This window comes from Meles meles, chromosome 3 (assembly GCF_922984935.1).
Source record: "Meles meles chromosome 3, mMelMel3.1 paternal haplotype, whole genome shotgun sequence".
Classification (NCBI taxonomy): Eukaryota; Metazoa; Chordata; class Mammalia; order Carnivora; family Mustelidae; genus Meles; species Meles meles.
Genome location: NC_060068.1, coordinates 72,479,202 through 72,490,413, shown reverse-complemented (window position 1 = coordinate 72,490,413; position 11,212 = coordinate 72,479,202).

Below are 11,212 nucleotides of genomic sequence, written 5' to 3'. Positions count from 1 at the left end.
TTCATTGAAATCACTTGAGAAAATCTAGTTTTATAGAATTGCCTGCTATCTTGAAATATGCCATTAAGAGCAGCAGTGAAAACGAAGTAAAAGGAATCAACAATTGTAATCTCAAACATAATTTATGTCTGTAAGAAAGCCTTGATATTTTTGAAAGCATCTGGATCTGTAAACTACTGAGAATAATGACTTTTACTTTTTATCAGGTGTGCCAAAACAATGATGGAAATTTAACACTGAGAGCTGTTTAATTGTGGATCTGTTTTCAGTGACCTGCTTTTTTGAAGGAAAATCCAGGGTTCAGGGTATTAGGTAGTAAGAAATCTATTTGTGCTTTTTGATCTTATTATCTTCACACCCCTTAGGACTCTACCTCTTAAGGATTGATCACTTTCAGAAGTCTAAGCTTGTAAAATCTTTAAAACTATCCATAACACATGGCAATAAAAGGCTGCCATTTCAAGTAAACAGACACTCTTCATTCCTTTCCAATTGATCTTCTCCTCTGACACTGTATTGTTGGGGATTTTTTATGAGCTACATTGCAGAAAATTCTTAGGTCACTCAAACTGGGTCTTTAGAGCCAAGTTAAAAGCATGTTTGCAAATTTAGTCTAATAACTTATTATTTTCTTAGACAACTGACTATGTTGTATTGATGTGTGGACTAGAAACATCAATCTATTCTTCAGTTTGTATATGTCACACTCTTAAGCTCTGTCCTTACTTGCTTATATCACCGATGACCTTCCTACTAACAGCACACCAGTACAGATCTGACACATGGTGGGTGAATAATGTTTTGAAATCAGTTCTAGGAAAAGATTGTTTTATTAAACTAATTCATGAAAAATAAGAGAATTTAAACCCTAGAACTGTATTTCAAAGTGTTATTTTTCCCAAAAAAGAGAAAATTTATATTCACACATCCCTCTCAACAAGTACAATTATTAATTACATATATTTCAGAGCTGTGAAGTCCGTAATTTATGATGGACTTGTTAAATTTCACAAATATTCATCAGATGGTAAGGGGAGTCTAAAGCCCAATTTCCAAATTACTCATTTAAAAGGATTACAACTCCTCCAACCACCCCCCTCAAAAGAAAATAAGTTTCTCTAACTATGCTGAGGAAATCTAAATAGGTAAGACAAAAGTGGGTAAATAGGTAAGACAAAAATAGCTATATAGGTGGAGGAGAAACCTAATTGTCTTATTAAGCATACATATATTAGAGGACTTTCTTTATTTAAAAAAAGAATATTGTTTTGGACTAGAAATTGTTCAGGGATAGCAAAAGTATTCCTTCAATTTTAAGGGCTATAATCCACATAATTTTAAAAGTGGGTTTTCTCCTCAAAATTTAACACCGATTACAATCCATACTTTGAGATATGACTAAACATCCTTTATGTCTAGGAAAATGTTCCTGTCCCATATGTACTGGTAACTACAGGATAAACCTAGCCAATCCCATGGAAGAGCTTAAATCCACCTGGCATAGCAAAATGAAGGCTAACAAGATCCTTAGCCCTCCTCTAACTATACACTAAATAATACCAAAAATGATACTGGAATCCAAGTCTGTCTGACTTCAATGAAAGTTCTATACTATGCATTTTTAAATAACTTCTTAGGGATTTTCAGGGAGGAAAAGTAAAAGTAATATCTCTTTGAAAGGACATAGTTAAGTAAGGCAGAGAAGGTGATCTGGTCAGTTTGCCGTGGTCTAAAGGCTGCCTCTCAACATTATAGCCCCAGAATCTTGGCTTCTCAGTACACAGAAACCAAGTCTATTTCTCAGAGGCTAACTCTTATTAACTCAATTTTATGAAATTGCTTTGTAAAATTAATAATATAATGTATATCTTTCCTAGACCTGGGAATAGTTCTATCTCCATGTTAGCTCATTTTCTTTCTATGAAGAAATAAGAGGAAATCAAAGAGTAATCAAATGATTTATTAACTTACAATGAGAAATGACTATCAAATAATAGGCATACTCTGGGTCTTTATAACAGATGACAAATGTATTCTTTCTCGTAGGAAAGGTATGGAGAACTAGGTAATAATCAGGAGATTTTGAGCATGATATTAGAATCATGAGAGAAAAGTATATGATGAAATCTAAAAAATGCTAAAAAATAGAATGATTGATGTATCTTACTCTTTGAATGTCTTGCCAATAGGGCCATATATCTTTCACCCTTACAAATCCCGGTGTTTCTTGACAAGAAAACTGATTTTTAAAAACTGGGTGAGAATATTTGAGCTCTGTTAGATGAGCCATCTCTCCACAGAAAGCTGAGTCTCTCAGCTATCAACTTTGGGTGCTATCAACCTTGCCTTCTGTGATGGTTTGGTTTTCATGACTCATCAAAACCTTTTCTTTAACTAGCAATATGATGAAAGTTTTCTCTGATTTGCATTTCCCTAATTATTAGTAATGTTGAACATCTTTGTATGTGTCTGTTGGCCATTTGTATCTGTTCTATGGAGAAAAAAGTCTATTCAGGTACTTTGCCCATTTTTAATTTAGGTTATTTTTTGTTTATTTATTTGCTATTGAGTTGTAGGAGGTCCTTATATATTTTGGATACTAACTCCCTACTGGATAAATGTTTTGTAAATGTTTTCTCCCATTTCATAGGTTGCCTTTTCATTTTGCTGATTGTTTCCTTTGCTGTATGGAAGCAAGCTTGATTAGTCCCACTGTTTATTTTTGTTATCACTTCAACCTGTTAAAATGGCTATCATCAAAAAGTTAGAATAGAACAAGTGTTGTTAAGGATGAGGAGAAAAGGAAACCCTTTTATACTGTTGGTGAGAATGTAAATTGGTACAGCCATTATGAAAAATGGTATGAATATTCCTCAAAAAAAAAAATAAAAGTAGAACTACCATATGATCCAGTAACCCACTACTGCATATATATTCAAAAGAAATAAAATCACTATCTTGAAGAGATATCTGTACCCCAGTGTTCATTGCAACAATATTCAGAGTAACCAAGATATGGAAACAACCTAAATGGCTATCAACAGGTGAAAGGATAAAGAAAGTGTGTTATGTGGTGTATACACACACACACACACAAACACACATAGTGAAATACTATTCAGCCTTTAAAAGGAAGGGAATGGGGGGTCAAGATGGCGGGGAAGTAGGAGGAGGTGCCATTTCACCCTGTACCCTAAAGTGAGCTGATTACCTACCAAAGAACTCCGATCACCCATGAAATCAGCCTGAGATCAGAATTATACATGTCTGGATCTCTACAGGAGCAGAAGACGTCAGTGGCATGTAAAGCAGAGTGGGAACATCGGACTGATATCAGAAGATAAACAAAAGGGGGAGGGAGCCACCAGAGGCGACCAATTGGAAAGTAATACCCCAATACAAGAGTGCCCTGTGTATGGGGACCAGCATTAGCTTGGAGTCTGGTTGAAAGCACTCAAAAAAGAGCAAAAGATCACAGGGGGATATTGTGGGAATCAGGGCAGTTAGGGACAGGGGCTTAAGTCCCCGGACCCAGGACAGCCTCCCCTGGTGCTGAACCAGAGAGAGTGCGGAGAGAAAGCAGGTCTTCGTCCCTGAGCCGCCAGCGTGCCTGAGTCGCCAGTGCGCCTGAGAATGCATGGGGTCTGGCTCCCTAGAGGGGCTGGGAGCCTGGCCAGACACACGCATCCCACACCCTCCCCTGGGAGAGGTGCGCACAGGTACTAGCCTGGAGCTCTGGCATCCTGAAAAACCAGGCATTCCCAGCCTGGGCCAGTGGGAAATCTCAGTGTGTGATCGCTGCTTGGAACCTCTGTGGCGGTCTGGAGTTGCCCAGACAGCCGCTGCTGCCATGGTTTTGGGTACAATGAGGAGCTCCTGCATCCCCAGGGACCCTGACTCAGAAACTACTCTGCCAGCAACTCTGCAGAGCATTCTGAGGCTTCTCTCTGAGAGGGAGGTCTGGGTGCAGTTTGCTCTCCTCTAAACCTCCAAAAACCATCAAAAGCTGTCAAGACAAGAGAAAAAAGATGAAAGAACATAAAAACCTCCAGAGAACAAAAGCCTGAAAAAAAAAAAAAAAAAACGGTTTCTTCAGAGCCCACCCACTTGAGGAGGGCAGGAGGACCTAACCCAGGGAACATCATTGTCTGAAAACCCACATGGCAGGCCCCTCCCCCAGAAAACCAACCAGGAAGGAAGAAAAAAAAAAAAAAAGATGACGAGAGAGAACAACCACCACCACTTCATAAATACAACTTTTACTTTTAACTCTACCAATATTGTGGTTCTTTTTTTTATACATATAGATAATTTTTTAACCTATTTACCATCACAGTGAGATATCCAGTACATCAAATTTCTTAATAACCTTCTAACCTGAACTTTTTGTTACATACACCCGTGTTTTTCTTTTGCTTTTCTATTTTTTAAATTTTTTTAAATCTTAATTTAGTTTAGTCTAGTTTATTCTTTTTTTAATTTTAATTTTCTAATATACATATAGAGTTAAACTTCAAGGTAATCCCCTTTCCCCAATCCTACCCCTATAGGTAAACCAATTTTTTTTTTAATTTTTTTTTCCATTTTATTTATTTTTTCAGCGTAACAGTATTCATTCTTTTTGCACAACACCCAGTGCTCCATGCAAAACGTGCCCTCCCCATTACCCACCACCTGTTCCCCCAACCTCCCACCTCTGACCCTTCAAAACCCTCAGGTTGCCCCAACCTCCCACCCCTGACCCTTCAAAACCCTCAGGTTGTTTTTCAGAGTCCATAGTCTCTTATGGTTCGCCTCCCCTCCCCAATGTCCATAGCCCGCTCCCCCTCTCCCAATCCCACCTCCCCCCAGCAACCCCCAGTTTGTTTTGTGAGATTAAGAGTCATTTATGGTTTGTCTCCCTCCCAATCCCATCTTGTTTCATTGATTCTTCTCCTATCCCCCTACCCCCCCATGTTGCTTCTCCATGTCCTCATATCAGGGAGATCATATGATAGTTGTCTTTCTCCGATTGACTTAGGTAAACCAATTTTTAATCCCCCTTTATCTTAGGAAAGTTGAGTCCCTTAACAAAAACATCAAGATACATCCAGGAAGAATCAAAATAACATTCCTCACCCACACTGAGGTTCTTCCTTTTTTTTTTTTTTTTTTGCTTTTATATATATATATTTTTTTTTTCTCTTGCCATATACTTTTATCAGTCTTTTTGTTTGTCTGTTTTTGTTTGTATACTTCATAAATCTTACCTTGGGGCCCATTTGGGCTGAGCCTTCTCTTTAATCTTCCTTCTTTTCCTGTCTCTCTCTCTCTCTCTTTTTTCTTTTCTTTTTTCTTTTCTTTTTTTTTTTTTTGGTCTCTTTATTCTCTATTTCTTTTTCTTTTCTTTCTTCTCTCATTTGGGTGGGGAATCCTGATTGCACAGAAGCACTCCAGGTTGCACCTTGACTGCACCACAATCGATACATCCAGCTGCATCCATTCAGTCATCTCTTACCAAAATGACTAGGAGGAGAAATGCCCAACAGAAGAAAAATACAGAGGATGGACCTTCTGCAACAGAGCTAATGGCTATTGACATAGACAATATGTCAGAAAAGGAATTCAGGTTAACAATTATCCAGGCAATAGCTAGGTTGGAGAAAGCCATGGATGACCAAATGGAATTGATTAGGGCAGAACTGAAAGCCACCAGGGATGATGTTCACCATGTTAGGGCAGAACTGAAAGCCACAAGGGGTGATGTTCAAAATGCTCTCAGTGAGTTCCAATCTAATCTAAATTCTCTAAAAGCTAGGGTAACTGAGACAGAAGATAGAATTAGTGATCTGGAGGACAAACAGATAGAAAGGATCAGGAGGAAACCTGGAACAAACAGCTCAGAAGCCACAAATACAGAATCAGGGAAATAAATGATGCCATGAAACGTTTCAACGTCAGAATTATTGGAATCCCTGAAGGGGATGAAAAAGAAAGAAGTCTAGAAGATATAGTGGAAGAAGTTGTCTATGAAAATTTTCCCAATCTCATGAATGGAAACAACGTTCATGTACTAGAGGCAGAGCGGTTTCCCCCCAAGATCTTAGATTCTCAAAAGTCCTCATGACACCTAATAGTTAGAATGAAGAATTACGCTTCTAGACAGACCCTCTTAAAAGCAGCTAGGACAAAGAGGCTCCTTACATACAGAGGAAAGCCCATTAGAATAACGTCAGACCTGTCCACAGAGACCTGGCAAGCCAGGAAGGGCTGGCAAAATATATTCAGAGTACTAAATGAGAAGAACATGCAGCCAAGAATACTTTATCCAGGAAGACTGACATTCAAAATGGATGGAGAGATAAAGAGTTTCCAAGACCGGCAAGGCTTAAAAGACTATGCAACCACCAAGCCGACACTGCAGGAAATATTAAGAGGGGTCCTATAAATGAGAAAAAATCCTAAGAATATCATTGAACAGAAATATAGAGACAATCTACAGACAGAAAGACTTCAAAGGTAACATGATGTCAATCACAAGCTATCTATCAATAATCACTCTCAATGTGAATGGCCTAAATGCGCCCATAAAACAACACAAGGTTGCAGACTGGATAAAAAGACAGGACCCATCCATATGTTGTCTACAACAGACCCATTTTGAACCTAAGGATACACACAGACTGAAAGTGAAGGGATGGAGAAGCATCTTTCATGCCAATGGGCCTCAGAAGAAGGCCAGGGTAGCGATTCTCATATCAGATAAATTAGATTTTAAACTAAAGACTGTAGTCAGAGATATGGAAGGAAACTACATAATTCTTAAAGGGACTATCCACCAAGATGATCTAACAATTGTAAATATCTATGCCTCCAATATGGGAGCAGCCAATTACATAAGAAAACTATTAGTCAAGATAAAGAGCCACATTGATATGACTACATTGAGTAGGAGATCTTAATACGCCTCTCTCAGTAATAGACAGATCATCGAAGCAGAAAATTAATAAAGAAATAAGAGCATTGAATGAAACATTGGACCAGATGGACCTCATAGACATATACAGAACATTCCACCCTAAAACAACAGAATACTCATTCTTCTCAAGTGCACATAGAACCTTCTCCAGAATAGACCACATACTGGGTCACAAAGCAGGACTCAACCGATACCAAAAGACTGATATTATTCCCTGCATATTCTCAGATCACAATGCTTTGAAACTGGAGCTCAATCACAAGGAAAAGTTCGGAAGGAACTCAAACACCTGGAAGCTAAAGACCACCTTGCTTAAGAATGCTTGGATCAACCAGGAGATCAAAGACGAACTTAAACAATTCATGGAAACCAATGAGAATGAAGACACTTCAGCCCAAAACCTATGGGATAGAGCAAAGGCGGTTCTAAGGGGGAAATACATAGCCATCCAAAGCCTCCCTCAAAAAAATGGAAAAATCCAGAATACACCAGCTGTCTCTACACCTTAAAGAACTGGAGAATCAACAACAAATCAAACCAACTCCACATGCAAGAAGGGAAATAAGATTAGAGCAGAGATCAATGAGGTAGAAATGAGAGATACAGTAGAACATATCAATGAAACTAGAAGCTGGTTTTTTGAAAGAATCAATAAGATCGATAAACCATTGGCCACACTAATCCAAAAGAAAAGAGAGAAAGCCCAAATTAATAAAATTAGGAATGAAAAGGGAGAGATCACAACTAACACCAAGGAAATAAGAACAATCATCAGAAATTATTACCAACAGTTATATGCCAATAAGCTAAGCAACCTAGATGAAATGGATGCATTCCTGGAAAACTATATACTCCCAAAATTGAACTGGGAAGAAATTGACAACCTGAATAGACTGATATCTAGTAACGATATTGAAGCAGTGATCAAAAACCTCCCCAAAAACAAGAGCCCAGGACCTGACGGATTCCCTGGGGAATTCTACCAAACTTTCAAAGAAGAAATAACACCAATTCTCCTGAAGCTGTTTCAAAAAATTGAAGCAGAAGGACAACTTCCAGACTCTTTTTATGAAGCCAGCATTACCCTGATCCCAAAACCAGGAAAAGACTCTACCAAAAAGGAGAATTTCAGACCAATATCACTGATGAATATGGATGCTAAGATTCTCAACAAGATCCTAGCAAACAGGATCCAGCAGCACATTAAAAAGATTATCCACCATGACCACGTGGGATTCATCCCTAGGTTGCAAGGATGGTTCAACATTCACAAATCAATCAGTGTGATAGAACACATCAATAAGAGAAGAGAGAAGAACCACATGGTCCTCTCAATTGATGCAGAAAAAGCATTTGACAAAATCCAGCATCCGTTCCTGATGAAAACGCTTCAAAGTATCAGGATAGAGGGAACATTCCTGAACTTCATAAAATCTATCTATGAAAGACCCACAGCAAATATCATCCTCAATGGGAAAAAGCTTGCAGCCTTCCCGTTGAGATCAGGAACACGACAAGGATGCCCACTCTCACCACTCTTGTTCAACATAGTATTAGAAGTCTTAGCAATGGCAATCAGACAACAAAGAGAAATAAAATGTATCCATATTGGCAATGAAGAAGTCAAACTCTCTCTCTTCACAGATGACATGATTCTTTATATGGAAACCCCCAAAGACTCCATCCCCAAACTACTAGAACTCATACAGCAATTCAGTAACGTGGCAGGATACAAAGTCAATGTACAGAAATCAGTGGCTTTCTTATACACTAACAATGAAAATACAGAAAGGGAAATTAGAGAATCGATTCCATTTACCATAGCACCAAGAACCATAAGATACCTGGGAATAAACCTAACCAAAGAGGTAAAGGATCTGTACTTGAGGAACTACAGAACACTCATGAAAGAAATTGAAGAAGACACAAAAAGATGGAAGACCGTTCCATGCTCTTGGATTGGAAGAATAAACATTGTTAAAATCTCTATATTGCCTAGAGTAATCTATACTTTTAATGCCATTCCGATCAAAATTCCACCGGTATTTTTCAAAGAGATGGAGCAAATAATCCTAAACTTTGTATGGAATCAGAAGAGACCCCGAATTGCTAAGGAAATGCTGAAAAACAAAAACAAAACTGGCCGCATCACGTTACCCGATTTCAAGCTTTACTACAAAGCTGTGATCACCAAGACAGTGGAACTACTGTTAGACCAGTGGAACAGAGTGGAGAGCCCAGATATGGACCCTCAACTCTATGGTGAAATAATCTTCGACAAAACAGGAAAAAATATACAATGGAAAAAAGACAGTCTCTTCAATAAAATGATGCTGGGAAAATTGGACAGCTATATGTAGAAGAATGAAACTTGACCATTCTCTTACACTGTACACAAAGATAAACTCGAAATGGATAAAAGACCTCAACATGAGACAGAAATCCATCAGAATCCTAGAGGAGAACATAGGCAGTAACCTCTTCGATATCAGCCACAGCAACTTCTTTCAAGATATGTCTCCAAAGGCCAAGGAAACAAAAGCGAAAATGAACTTTTGGGACTTCATCAAGATCAAAAGCCTCTGCACAGCAAAGGAAACAGTCAACAAAACAAAAAGACAACCCACGGAATGGGAGAAGATATTTGCAAATGACAGTACAGACAAAAGGTTGATATCCAGGATCTATAAAGAACTCCTCAAACTCAACACACACAAAACAGATAATCATATCAAAAAATGGGCAGAATATATGAACAGACACTTCTCCAATGAGGACATACAAATGGTTGTCAGACACATGAAAAAATGCCCATCATCACTAGCCATCAGGGAGATTCAAATGAAAACCACATTGAGATATCACCTTACACCAGTTAGAATGGCCAAAATTAGCAAGACAGGAAACAACGTGTGTTGGAAAGGATGTGGAGAAAGGGGAACCCTCTTACACTGTTGGTGGGAATGCAAGTTGGTGCAGCCACTTTGGAGAACAGTGTGGAGATTCCTCAAGAAATTAAGAATAGAGCTTCCCTATGACCCTGCAATTGCAATGCTGGGTATTTACCCCAAAGATACAGATGTAGTGAAAAGAAGAGCCATCTGTACCCCAATGTTTATTGCAGCAATGGCCACAGTCGCCAAACTGTGGAAAGAACCAATATGCCCTTCAATGGACGAATGCATAAGGAAGATGTGGAACATATACACGATGGAGTATTATGCCTCCATCAGAAAGGATGAATACCCAACTTTTGTAGCAACATGGATGGGACTGGAAGAGATTATGGTGAGCAAAACAAGTCAAGCAGAGAGAGTCAAGTATCATATGGTTTCACTTATTTGTGGAGCATAACGAAGAACATGGAGGACATGGGGAGATGGAGAGGAGAAGGGAGTTGGGGGAAATTGGAGGGGGAGATGAACCATGAGAGCCTATGGACTCTGAAAAACAACCTGAGGGTTTTGAAAGGGCGGGGGTTGGAGATTGGGGAACCAGGTGGAGGGTAATAGAGAGGGCACTTATTGCATGGAGCACTGGGTGTGGTTCAAAAACAATGAGTACTGTTATGCTGAAAATAAATAAATAAATATTTTTTTTTGAAAAAGGGGGGAAAAAAGGAAGGGAATCCTGTCATTTTCCTTTTTTTAAAAATTTATTTTAATTTAATTTTTTTTCAGTGTTCCAAAATTCATTGTTTATGCACCACACCCAGTGCTCTATGCAATACATGCCTGTCATTTTCAACAAGACAAATGAAGCTGGAGGACATTATGCTAAGTGAAATAAACCAGACAGAAAGATGATGATTACATTAATCACTAATATGTGGAACCTAAAAAGATCCTACTTGAACTTGTAGTAAAGATTAGAATGGTGGTTACCAGAGGCTTGGAGGTTGGAGGAAATAGGGAGATGTTTTTCTAAGGGTAATAAACTTTCAGTTAAGATGAGTAAGTTCTGGAGTCATAATGTATGGTGACTAGAGTTAGTAATAATAATGTATTGTATACTTGAAGTTTGTTAAATGAATAGATCTCAATTGTTCTTATTGCCAAAAAAAAAGAGCTAACAACTTAAAGTGATGCATATGTTATTAGCTTGATTTCATAATGCATATGTATATCAAATCATCACTTTGAATACTTTAAATATATGCAATTTTTATTTGCCAATCATATGTCAATAAAGCAGGGGGAAAATAAGAAGAATCTGGTGCTAACTGAAAGCAAGGTTGAAAGAAAAAAAAAGCTC